The sequence below is a fragment of the Symphalangus syndactylus genome, chromosome 15 (genome assembly GCF_028878055.3).
Source record: "Symphalangus syndactylus isolate Jambi chromosome 15, NHGRI_mSymSyn1-v2.1_pri, whole genome shotgun sequence".
Taxonomy (NCBI): Eukaryota; Metazoa; Chordata; class Mammalia; order Primates; family Hylobatidae; genus Symphalangus; species Symphalangus syndactylus.
The window spans coordinates 102,358,869-102,372,259 of record NC_072437.2 but is presented as its reverse complement, the minus strand read 5'-3'; positions in this window follow the sequence as shown (position 1 = coordinate 102,372,259).

Here is a 13,391-nt window from a genome sequence, read left to right as displayed (position 1 = left end):
TAATAAATTTAAATATATTTTAATCACCATACACTTAATAAGTGTACTCTTTCAAGTAGAGAATAATGATAAAAATAAAACCATCAGAATTAGTTTCTGTCTAGTAATATAAGGCCTTTAGAGTTATGTTAATAATGAGCTTAACATCACAGATTCATTTTAGCTAAAGTACCTAAAACAGTTTTTCCTTAATTTTCAACTTTGAAATATTTTCAACATGAAAAGTACTGTAACAGATATCTGTGCACCCACAATCAAGTTTAAGCAGATATGAACATTTTTCGTATTTCTTCAATTTATTCTCCGTTTATTTTTTTTTTTTTTTTTTTTTTTTTTTTGAGACGGAGTCTTGCTCTGTCACCCAGGCTGGAGTGCAGTGGCGCAGTCTCGGCTCACTGCAAGCTCCGCCTCCCGGGTTCACGCCATTCTCCCGTCTCAGCCTCTCCGAGTAGCTGGGACTACAGGCGCCCGCCACCACGCCCGGCTAATTTTTTGTAGTTTTTTAGTAGAGACGGGGTTTCACCGTGGTCTCGATCTCCTGACCTCGTGATCCGCCCGCCTCGGCCTCCCAAAGTGCTGGGATTACAAGCGTGAGCCACCGCGCCCGGCCTCTCCGTTTATTTTTAAAGAATAAATGCGGCTGGGTGGGGTGGCTCACGCCTGTAATCCCAGCACTTTGGGAGGCAAAGGTGGGCGGATCACGAGGTCAGGAGATCAAGACCATGGTGAAACCCCATCTCTACTAAAAATACAAAAAATCAGCCGGGCGTGGTGGCGGGCGCCTGTGGTCCCAGCTACTCGGGAGGCTGAGGCAGGAGAATGGCGTGAACCCGGGAGGTGGAGCTCGCAGTGAGCCGAGATTGTGCCACTGCACTCCAGCCTGGGCAACAGAACAAGACTCTGACTCAAAAAATAAATAAATAAATACATACATACATACATACATATTTCCTCCATGATTCCCCTTCTTCCCTCCCCTAAAGGAGCCACTATTCTGAAATTGGAGTGTTATTAACTGGATATAAATGTATTTTTTTAAATGAACAAAGTCTTTGAGAAATATGTGATTATATAGAGTGGTCAAACCTATGAATTATTGGCATTCCTGAGACAGAAGAAAAGGTAAACAACTTGGAAAATATATTTGAGGAATAATTCACGAAAATTTTCCTAATCTTGCTACAGATACAGAAATTCAGATACAAGAAATCCAAAAAATACCTGTGAGATACTATACAAAACAGACATCATCAGGGCATATAGTCATGACACTTTCCAAGGTCAAAACTAAAGAAAAACTTTTAAAGGCAGCTAGAGAAAAAGGTCAGCTCATGTACAAAGGGAACCTTATCAGGCTAACAGCAGACTTCTCAACAGAAACCTTACAAGCCAGGAGAGACTGGGGGCCTATTTTTCAGCATTCTTAAAGAAAAAAAGAAAGAAACTGGACTCCTACATTTCACCATATACAAAAATTAACTCAAAGTGGATTAATAATTTAAATGTAAGACCTCAATCTATAAGAATCCTAGAAAACCTAGGAAATGCCATTCTGAACATCAAACTTGGAAAAGAATTTATGACTAAGTCCTCAAAAGCAATTGCAACAAAAATAAAAATTGGTAAGTAGGACCTAAATAAACTGAAGAGCTTCTACACAGAAAAAGAAACTATACACAGAGTGAAAAGACAACCTACAGAATGGGAGAATGTATTTGCAAAACATGTATCTGACAAAGGTCTAATATCCAGAGTCTATAGGGAATTCAAACAATTCAACAAGCAAAAAAAACAAATAACTTCATTGAAAAGTAGGCAAAAGACAGCCGGGTGTGATGGCTCATGCCTGTAATCCTAGCACTTTGGGAGGCCAAGGCAGGCGGATCACCTGAGATCAGGAGTTCGAGACCAGCCTGACCAACATGGAGAAACCCTGTCTCTACTAAAAATACAAAAAATTAGCCGGGCGTGGTGGCGCGTGCCTGTAATCCCAGCTACTCAGGAGCTAAGGTAGAAGAATCGCTTGAACCCAGGAGGCGGAGGTTGCGGTGAGCCAAGATCGCGCCATTGCACCCCAGCCTGGGCAACAAGAGCGAAACTCTGTCTCAAAAAAAAAAAAAAAAGGAGGCAAAGGACATGAACAGACGCTTCAGAAAAGAAGACATACATGCAGCTAACAAACACATGAAAAACACTCTACATCATTAATCATCAGAGAAATGCAAATCAAAACCACAATTACATACCATCTCACACCAGTCAGAATGGTGATTACTAAAAAGTCGAAAAATAACAGACGCTGATGAGACCACAGAGAAAGGGGAAAGCTTAGACATTGCTGATGGGAATATATTAATAGATTATTTCAGCCACTGTAGAAAGCAGTTTGAAGATTTCTCAAAGAACTTAAAACAGCACTACTATTCAACCTAGAAATCCCATTACTAAGTATATATCCAAAGAAAAATAATTCATTCTACCAAAAAGACACATGTACTCATATGGTAACCACAACACTACACACAGTGGCAAAGACATGGAATCAACCTAGGTGCCCATCAATGGTGGACTGGATAAAGAAAATGTGGTACATATACACCATGATATACTACAGAGCCACAAAAAGGAACAAAATCATGTCTATTGCAATAACATGGATGCACCTGGAGGCCATTATCCTAAGTGAATTAATGCAGGAACAGAAAACCAAATACTGCATGTTCTCATTTATAAGTGGGATCCAAACACTGGGTACATGTGGACATAAAGATGGCAACAATAGACGCTGGGGATTCCTGGAGGAGATGGAAAGCGAAGGGAGGAAGGGCTAAAAACCTATCTATAAGGTACTTTGCTCACTACCTGGGTGACAGGACCATTCATACCTCAAACCTCAGCATCACACAATATACCCATGTAACAAACCTGTACATGTACCCCTGAGTCTAAAATAAAAGTTGAAATTATTAAAATAATAATAAGACTAATAATCTGATTTAAAATGAGCAAAGGATTTGAACAGACACTTCTCCAAAGAAGATATGCAAATGCAAATAAAACAAGCACATGAAAAGATGTTCAACATCACTAGTTATTAGGGAAGTACAAATCAAACCATAAGAGGTTTTACAATTTATCTTCATGATTTATCTTCATTACCCTTCAATGATATATACTCAAAAAGACAGACAACAAGTGCCGGTAAAGAGGTAAAGAAATTGGAACTCTCATTCATTGTTGTTGGGAAGAGAAAGCCAGTGAAAACTCTTTTGAACAGAGTTTGGCTGCTTGTCAGAAAGGTTAAACATAAAAAGATTACCACATTACCCACCAATTTTCTTCCTTGGTATATATCCAAGATAAATAAAAATGTATGTGTACACAATAATGTGTCACAAATGTTCATAGCAGCATTATTCAAAAGTGGAAGCAATCCCAAATGTCCAAGTGATTAACAGATAAAAAGAATGTGTTATATTCTTACAATGGAATATTATTTAGCTATGTAAGGTAGTGAATTACTGATACAAGCTACAACATGATGACCCTTGAAAATGTTATGCCAAGTGAAAGAAGCCAGTCACAAAAGACCACACTTTATATGATTCCATTTATATGGAATGAGCAGGAGAGGCGAATCTACACAGACAAAATAGAAAGTAGATTAGAAGTTGCCTAGAGCTGGGAGAGGATGTAGCTACAGAAAGAGAGGATTGACTGTTAATGCATAAGGAGCTTCTTCTCAAGGTGATGAAAATATTCTAAACTTAGATCTTGGTGATGGTTGCACAATGATGTGAATATATTGAAACCCACTGAATTGTGCAACTTTGAATGGGTGAATTTAATGGCATGTGAATTGTATCTCAATAAAGAATTTTAAAAACCATCAAAAGAATAAGTTCTAATGTTCAATAGCAGGGTAGGGTGACTATAATTAGCAACCATATATTGTGTATTTCAAAATAGTGACTGGAGACATTCCCAACACATAGAAACGACAAATGATAAAAGCAATGGATAACCTAAATATCCCCACTTGATCATTACACATTCTATGCATACAACAAAATATCACATGTATCCCATCAATATATACAAACATTATGTATTGGTAAATAAATAAATAAAATTTTAAAAACCAAAAAAAGAAAAGAAAAGAACAAGAATTCACTGCACTGCAGACAGTGGAGTGGTAAACCAGAGCAGTGTCAATGGGTATGGGGAAAAGTGTATACAAGTGGTAGAGTTGATGTGAAAGAGGTGGATTAGAGGAGATGACTTTCTTCTACTGAAATGATCAACCAGGTATATAGAAGTGTCATGTGCTAAGCTTCCTCTATGGCCCCATTTTTGCTTTTGCTTTTGCCACCCCCAGTGAATCCTGGTTTTTAATTCTTCCACCCCCCATGCCCTTTTCCATCTTGGACTCTTCACCAGGTCCTCTGCCTGGAGTTCTTTGCCTTTGCTGTCCTTCACCTGTTTTTTAGATAATTCTTAGCCACCACATGCCTGGGTTCCCTGACCACTTCTGTCTAAGCCAGGGTCCCTCATTCTATTTTCTCCTACTATATCTCCAGGAAATAGCACAGCTTGATACACAGAGAACTTTTAATGTTTGTTGAATAAATAGTTAAGTGAATGGATGCTGCATAATTCCAGCTCTAATTGTTCTGATTTGTTGTTGTATTCTTGAAATTCAAGGAAAGTATGCAAGGGCATCTGCTTTTAAGTTACAGATATAGCTGAGCCAAATGTAAGATTTGAAGTATGCTTTTATCTCCTAAATTCAAGTCTTTCTATAAATGGCCAGAGGGAAACTTCACTCACGCCTCCAAACATGCAGGGGGACAGTACATAGCTGCAGAACCAGATTTCCACTGCCTGGTTCTCATCTTCACTCAGTTCCTCAGAAATTGGGTGTTTTGCTTTGAGGAAAAAAAAGTTGGCAAGAGCAGTGAGATCCATGTCTCCATGCCTGTTAAGAATCAGTCATCCCCTAGGGTTTCTGGTGGAAGGGAGGTCTTCCCAAACGATTTGTGTTCCCAACAGGGAGCCTGCCTCTGCAGGACATGAAATTAGTTCTAACACATTATCAACTGCACCACTAGACATCCATTCTGACATTTTACAAAAAGGCAAAGACAGAATCACAGCACAGAAATTTCTGCCATGTTGAAAGGGCTTTTCAAGACTAAAGCATCTGTGATTCTGCTGATGAATCAGATCACACTTCCTCCCAACTATTTCACCTTTTGTATCTCTCTACCCTCGTGTTGAGATTCATTTTCTGTTCTTGTGCTATTTTGCTAAGGGTAATGGACTCTAGCTCCATCCATGTTCCTGCAAAGGACATGATATCATTCTTTTTCATGGCTGCATAGTATTCCATGGTATATATGTATCACATTTGCTTTATTCAATCTGTAATTGATGGGCATTTAGGTTGATTCTACGTCTTTGCTATTGTGAATAGTGCTTCAATGAACATTCACGTGTGTGTGTGTCTTTATGGTAGAATGATTTATATTCCTTTGAGAATCTTTTTTTTCCTAATTCTGTGAAGAATGTCATTGTTAGCATGATAAGAATAGCATTGAATCTGTATGGCAATTTTCACAGTATTAATTCTTCCTATCTATGAGCAAGTTATGTCTTTCCATTTGTTTGTGTATCTCTGATTTCTTCCAGCAGTGTTTTGTAATTTTCATTGAAGAGATGTTTTATCCACCCAGTTAGTTGTATTCCTAGGTATTTCTTCATGGCAATTGTGGATGGGATTGAATTCCTGATTTGGCTCTCAGCTTGCATGTTGTTGGGCTATAGGGATGCTAGTGGGTTTTGTACATTTATTTTGTATCCTACAACTTTGCTGAAGTTGTTTACCAGCTCAGGGAGCTTTGGAGCAGAGACTATGAGGTTTCCTAGATATAAAATCATATCATCTGCAAACAGGAGTAGTTTGACTTCCTCTCTTTCTATTTGGATGTTGTTTATTTATTCCTCTTTCCTGATTGAACTGGCCATAGCTTCCAATACTATGTTGAATAGGAGCGGTGAAAGAGGGGGCAGATTTTCAAGGGGAATGCTTCTAGCTTTTGCTCATCCAGTATGATGTTGGCTGTGGGTTTGTCATAGATGGCTCTTATTATTTTGAAGTGTGTTTTTTCACTGCTTAGTTTATTGGGGGTTTTTAACCTGAAAGGATGTTGTATTTTATTGAAAAATTTTTCTGCATCTATTGAGATAATTGTGGGATTTTATTTTATTTTATTTCATTTTGTTTTATTTTGAGACAGAGTCTCACTCTGTCACCCAGGCTGGAGTGCAGTAGCTCAATCTCAGCTCACTGCAGCTTCTGCCTCCCAGGTTCAAGCAACTCTCGTGCCTCAGCCTCCCAACTAGCTGGGATTACAGGTGTGCACCACTACACCTGCCTAATTTTTGTATTTTTTAGTAGAGACAGGGTTTCTCCATGTTGGCCAGGCTGGTCTTGAACTTCCGACTTCAGGTAATCTGCCAGCCTTGGCCTCCCAAAGTGCTGGGATTGTAGGCATGAGCCACTACACCCAGCCCTCGTGAGATTTTTGTCTTTAGTTTTGTTTTTGTGATGAATCACATGTATCGATTTGTATATGTTGAACAAACCTTGCATCCAAAGGATAAAGCTTACTTGATCATGGTGGTTAGCTTTTTGATGTGCTGCTGGATTCAGTTTGCCAGTGTTTTGTTGAGGATTTTTGCATCTATGTTCATCAAGGTTATTGGCCTGAAGTTTTTGTTGTTATTGCTTTTGTTGTTGTGGTGTCTCTGCCAGGTTTGGTATTAGAATGATGCAGAACTCATAGAATGAGTTTGGGAGGAGTCCCTTCTCCTCAATTTTTTTATAATTGTATCTGTAGGAATACTACCAGCTCTCTTTGTACAGCTAGTAAAATTCAGCTGTTAATTTGTCTTGTCCTAGGCTGCTTTTTGGTTTCTAGGCAATTTCAGAGCTTGTTATTGGTCTGTTCAGGAATTCACTTTTTCCTGGTTCAGTCTTGGGAGGATGTACGTGTCCAAGAATTTATTAATTTCCTCTAGATGTTCTAGTTTGTGTGCATAGAGGTGTTCATAGTAGTCTCTGATGAGTATTTGTATTTCTGTGGGGTTAGCGATAATGTCCCCTTTTGTCATTTCTAATTGTGTTTATTTGGATTTTCTCTGTTTTCTTCATTATTCTAGCTAGAAGTCCATCTACCTTATTAATTTTTTTCAAATAATCAACTCCTGAATTTGTTGATCTTTTGTATGGTGTTTTTATGTTCTCAAACTCTTTCAGTTGAGCTCTAATTTTGGTTATTTCCTGTCTTCTACTAGTTTTGGGGTTGGTTTGCTCTTGCTTCTGTAGTTCTTTTAGTTGAGATTTTAGGTTGTCAATATTAGGTCTTTCTAACTTTTTAATGTGGACATTTAGTACTATAAACTTCCCCCTAAACACTGCCATAGCTGTGTCCCAGAGATTCTGGTATGTTGCATCTTTGTTTTCATTAGTTTTAAAGAATTTCTTGATTATTGCCTTAATTTCATTATTTATCCAAAAGTCATTCAAGAGCAGGTTGTGTGGTTTTGAGTGATTTTCTTAGCATTGATTTTTATTTTTATTTCACCATGGTCTGAGAGTGTGGTTTGTATGATTTCAGTATTTTTAAATTTGCTGAGTGTTGTTTTATGTCCTATTGTGTGGTCTATATTACTGTATTTGCCGTGTGGCTATAAGAAGAATGTATATTCTGTTTTTTGGGGTGGAAAGTTTTGTAGATGTCCATTAGGTCTATTTGGTCAAGGTTTGAGTTCAAGTTCTAAATACCTTTGTTAATTTTCTGCCTTAATTGTCTGTTTAATACTGTCAGTGTGGTATTGAAGTTTTGTACTATTATTGTGTGGGAGTCTATGTCTCTTTGTAGGTATCTAAGAACTTGCTTTATGAATCTGGGCACTCCTGTGTTGGGTGCATATATATTTGGAAAAGTTAGGTCTTCTTGTTGAATTGAACCCTTTACCATTATATAATGCCCTTCTTCATCTTTTTTAATCTTTGTTGATTTAAAGTCCATTTTGCCTGAAATTAAGATTGCAACCCCTGCTTTTTTCTGTCTTCCATTTGCCTGGTAGATTTTTCTGCAATCATTTATTTTGAGCCTTTGGCTGTCGCTGCATGTGAGATAAGTCTCTTGAAGACAGTATACCACTGAATCTTGATTCTTTATACAGCTTGCCACTTTGTGCCTTTCAATTGGGGCATTTAGCTAGCCTGTTTACATTCAAGGTTAGTATTGATACACGTGGATTTTATCCTGTCATCATGTTGTTAGCTGGTAATTATGCAGACATGTTTGTGTGGTTGCCTTATCATGTCACTGGTCTGTATACTTAAGTATGTGTTTGTATTTGCTGGTAACAACCTTTCCTTTCCATATTTAGTGCTCCTTTCAGGACTTCTTATAAGGTGGATCTGGTGTTAGTGAATTCCTTCACATTTGCTTGTCTGAAAAGGATTTCCTTTCCCTTCACTTATGAAGCTTAGTTTGGTTGGATATGAAATTCTTGGTTGGAGGTTTTTTCTTTAAAAGTGTTAACTATGAGCCCGTTTTTTGGCTTGTAGGATTTCTGCTGAAAGGTCTGCTGTTAGCCTGATTGGGTTCCCTTTGTAGGTGACCTGCCCTTTCTCTAGGTGCGTTTAACATTTTTTTCTTTCATTTTGACATTAGAAAATCTGATGCTTATGTGTTTTGGGGATAATCTTCTTGTGTAGCAGCTTGAAGGAATTCTCTGCATTTTTTGAATTTGAATGATGGCCTCTCTAGTGAGATTGGGAAAGTGTTCATGGAAGAGATCCCAAAATATGTTTTTCAAATTGTTTTCTTTCTCCTCATGTCTTTCAGGGACGTTATTTGTAGATGTGGTCTCTTTACATAATGCCATATTTTCCAGAAGTTTTGTTCATTACTTTGCATTCTTTTTTACTTTATTTTTGTCAGTCTTACTTCAGAAAGCCAGTCTTCAAGCTCTGAGATTCTTTCCTCACATTCTTTCCTCAGCAATCTATTCTGCTCTTAATACATGTGATTGCATTATGAAATTCTTGTAGTGTGTTTTTCAGCTGTATCAGATCAGTTTGGCTCTTTCTTATAATGGCCATTTTGTTTACCGGCTTGTGTATTGTCACCCTGTAATCCTTAGGTTCGTTGCACTGGGTTTTGATGTTCACCTGAATCTCAGTGATCCTTGTTCCTATCCATATTCTAAATTCTATTTCCTGTCATTTCCACCATCTCAGCCTGGTTAAGAACCCTTGCTGGACAATTCGTGTGGTTGTTTGGAGGAGGAGACACTCTGGCCATTTGAGTTGCTGGAGTTCCTGCACTGGTTCTTTCTCATCTTTGGCTGAGGGCTTTCTTTTAATGGCAGTGTAGATTGAGTACAATTAGTAGAATTATTTACTGGATATTTCCAGAAGGTTAAGGCTTTGTGCATTGTCTTTATTTTTAGCTGATTTGTTGTCTTTGGTTTCACGGGGGTGTATGTTAGCAAACTATTTTTGGTGTTGAAGTTTTGGGGTGCAATCCAGTAGGTGGTACTTAAGTGTAATGGTCAGTCAGCAGGCTCTTGCTCAGTTACATGGCACCTATATATTTCCTCACAGTTGCAATCATCTTACCTGTCAATGCTCTGAAAGTATAGGCTCCTCTCCCACTTGAGTGCTGGCTGCAGTTCATGGCTTGGCACTCCCAAACTGCACACCTCAGCTCTAGGGTGATCTCAGCATTTATGTTCTCTCTCAAACTTGGAGGCAACAGAAAAAGGGATCTTAGCAGTGGTTGTGGCCAAGGGTCTTTTGCTTTTCTCCTGGAGCTATAGCTGGTAGTTTAGGGCACTTGATTTTCAGATCTTCAACAACATGTGAAGTTTTTCCTAAAATTATTCTCAAGAAGCTGCTTCTCTTTTCCACCTCTATTCCCACAATATTCTGTCACTCTTAGAAAAAGAAAGGCACAACTATCACTATCCTGAATCTTACTACGGTATATTCACCCAGGGTGTAAAAAACATAGTTGCAAAACAAAGGCACAGTCAAAATCTTGGTGTTAGAACCAAGAAAGAGAATGATATTTAAAAACTGCATTGAAAATTGTTTTACAAATCAAGTGAAATCTTTATTTGTTGATTTGTTATTTACAAATAAATTATTGATTATTGATTTATGTATTAGTTTATTAATAAATAAGTTATTTATTAATATTAATAAATTAGTTATTAACAAATAAGTTATTTATTGTTTATTTGTTATTTACAAATCAAGTGCTAATCTTTTAGTTTTTATCAAAACTAAACAGGGGTCTAATTGAGTTATCTAATAAATTATTAAAAATTATTTTTCAACTTCAATGAAGTTTTAGGATACAAAATCAACATACAAAGATCGGTAGCATTTCCATACACCCATAACATTAAAACTGACAGCCAAATAAAGAATACAATGCAATTTAAAATAGCCACACACAAAAACAAAATACCTAGGAATACATCTAACCAAGGAGGTGAAAGATTTCTACAAGGAGAACTACAAAACACTGCTGAAATATATCACAGATGATACAAACAAGTGAAAAAACATTTCATGCTTATGGATTAGAAGAACCAACATTGTTAAAATGGCCATACTGCACAAAGCAATCTACAGATTCAATGCTGTGGTAGTTTGATGTTAGATTATCAGACTACAAACATCATTTTTCACAGAACTAGAAAAAACTATTCTAAAGTTCACATGGAACCAAAAAAGAGCCCAAATGTCCAAAGCAATCCTAAGAAAAAAGGAACAAAGCCAGAGACATCACATTAAATGACTTCAAATTATACTATAAAGCTACAGTAACCAAAACAGCGTGGTACTGGTACAAAAACAGACACATAGACCAATGAAACAGAATATAGAATCTAAAAATAAAGCCGTATACCTATGACCATCTTATCTTTGACAAAACTTACAAAAATAAGCAATGGGGAAAAGATGCCCTGTTCAATAAATGCTGCTGGGATAGCTGGCTAGCCATATACAGAAGAATGAAACTGGACCCCTACCTTTCACCATATACAAAAATTAACTCAAGGAAGATTAATAATTTAAATGTAAGACTTCAAGATATGAGATTTCTAGAAGAACACCTAGGAAACACAATTCTGGACATTTGCCTTGGAAAAGAATTTATAACTAATTCTTCAAAAGCAACTGCAATAAAAACAAAAATTGACAAGTGGGACCTAATTAAACTAAAAAGCTTCTGCACAGAAAAAGAAACTATCAACAGAGCAAACAGACAACCTAAAGAATGGGAGAAAATATTTTCAAAGTATGCATTCAACAAATGTCTAATATCCAGAATCTATATGCAACTTAAACAAATTAACAAGCAGAAAACAGATAACTCTATTAAAAAGTGGGTAAAATGGGAGGTGGAGGCTGCAGTGAGCCAGGGATGCACCACTGCACTCTAGCCTGGGCTATAGAGAAAGCCATTGTCTTGAAAAAAAAAAGTGGGCAAAAGACATTAACAGGCACATCTCAAAAGAGGACATACAAGTGGGTAATGAACATATGAAAACACACTCCACATCACTAGTCATCAGAGAAATGCAAATCAAAGCCACACTGAAAAACCATCTCACACACATCAGAATGGCTATTATTAAAAAATCAGAAAATAACAAATGTTTGCAAGGCTGTGAAGAGAAGGGAACACATATACTGTTGGTGGGAATGTAAATTAGTTCAGCCACTGTTAAAAGCAATTTGGAGATTTCTCAAATACCTTAAAGCAGAACTACCATTTAGCCCAGCAATCTTATTACTGGATATATATCCCCCCAAACACAAATCTTTCTACCAAAAAAACGCATGCTCTTGCATGTTCATTGCAGCACTCTTCACAATATGAAAGACATGGAATCAACTTAGTTAACCCATCAGTGGTGGACTGGATAAAGAAAATGTGATATATATACACCATGGAATACTACGCACCCTTGAAAGAATGAAATTATGTTCTTTGCAGCAGCATGGATACAGATGGAGGCTATTTTCCTAAGTGAATTAATGCAGGAACAGAAAATCAAATACAAATACTGTATGTTCTCACTTTTAAGTTAGAGCTAAACACTGGGTACTCTTGGGCATAAAGATGGCAATGAGAGACACTGGGTACTCCTAGAGTGGGAGGGAGAAAAAGGAACAAGGGTTGAAAAACTATTGGGTACTATGCTCACAACCTGGCTGACAGGATCATTCATACCCCAAACCCCAGTGTCATGCAACATACCTAGGCAACAAACCTCACGTGTACCCACTGAATCTAAATAGAAGCTGAAAAAAATTCTTTTTCATGACAGATCAATATGCGATTTGGGGCATATCATATAGAACGAGCTTATTTCAGGCATCTATTTCTGCCTAACAACCCCCAAACAGCGTCTTAAACAACAATTTAATATTTCTCATAATTCCTTAGGATAGGAACTTGGAAGTGAGCTTAGCTGGGTAGTTCTTTTGCTCCTTGCCAACTGGGGTCATTTACTTGGTTGCTTTCAGCTGGCGAGTAGACTGAGATAAAAAGTCCAAGGAGGTTTCTCGCACTTGTCTGGTGCCTCTGACTCCGCCATGTGACTCCACATGGACTTTCTCCCAAGATAATAGAATATGAACTTCTTATATCATAAGAACTTCTTAAGTTAGAGCTAAACACTGGGTACTTTTATAGTTCTTTTATAAGAACTTTATTTATTATAAGAAGTTCTTATAATATAAGAACATAATATAAGAAGTTCTTTTATAAGAACTTCTTATAAGAATGTAATATAAGAAGTTCTTTGAGAGGTCAATAGTTGTACCTCTCTAAGTAGCTTTGAAAAGTAAATAGTAGCTTCCAGGCCTCTTAAATATTAGGCCCAGAACTGTCATGGTGCCACTTTCTTTTTTATTTTTAATTATTATACTTTAAGTTCTGGGATACATGTACAGAATGTGCAGGTTTGTTACATAGGTATACACATGCCATGGTGGTTTGCTGCACCCATCAACCATTTACATTAGGTATTTCTCCTAATGCTATCCCTCCTCCAACCCCCGACCCCCCAGCAGGCCCCAGTGTGTGATGTTCTCCTCCCTGTGTCCATGTGTTCTCATTGTTCAACTCTCACTTATGAGTGAGAACATGCAGTACTTGGTTTTCTGTTCCTGTGTTAGTTTACTGAAAATGATAGTTTCCATCTTCATCCATGTCCCTGCAAAGGACATGAACTCATCATTTTTATGGCTGCATAGTATTCCATGGTGTATATGTGCCACATTTTCT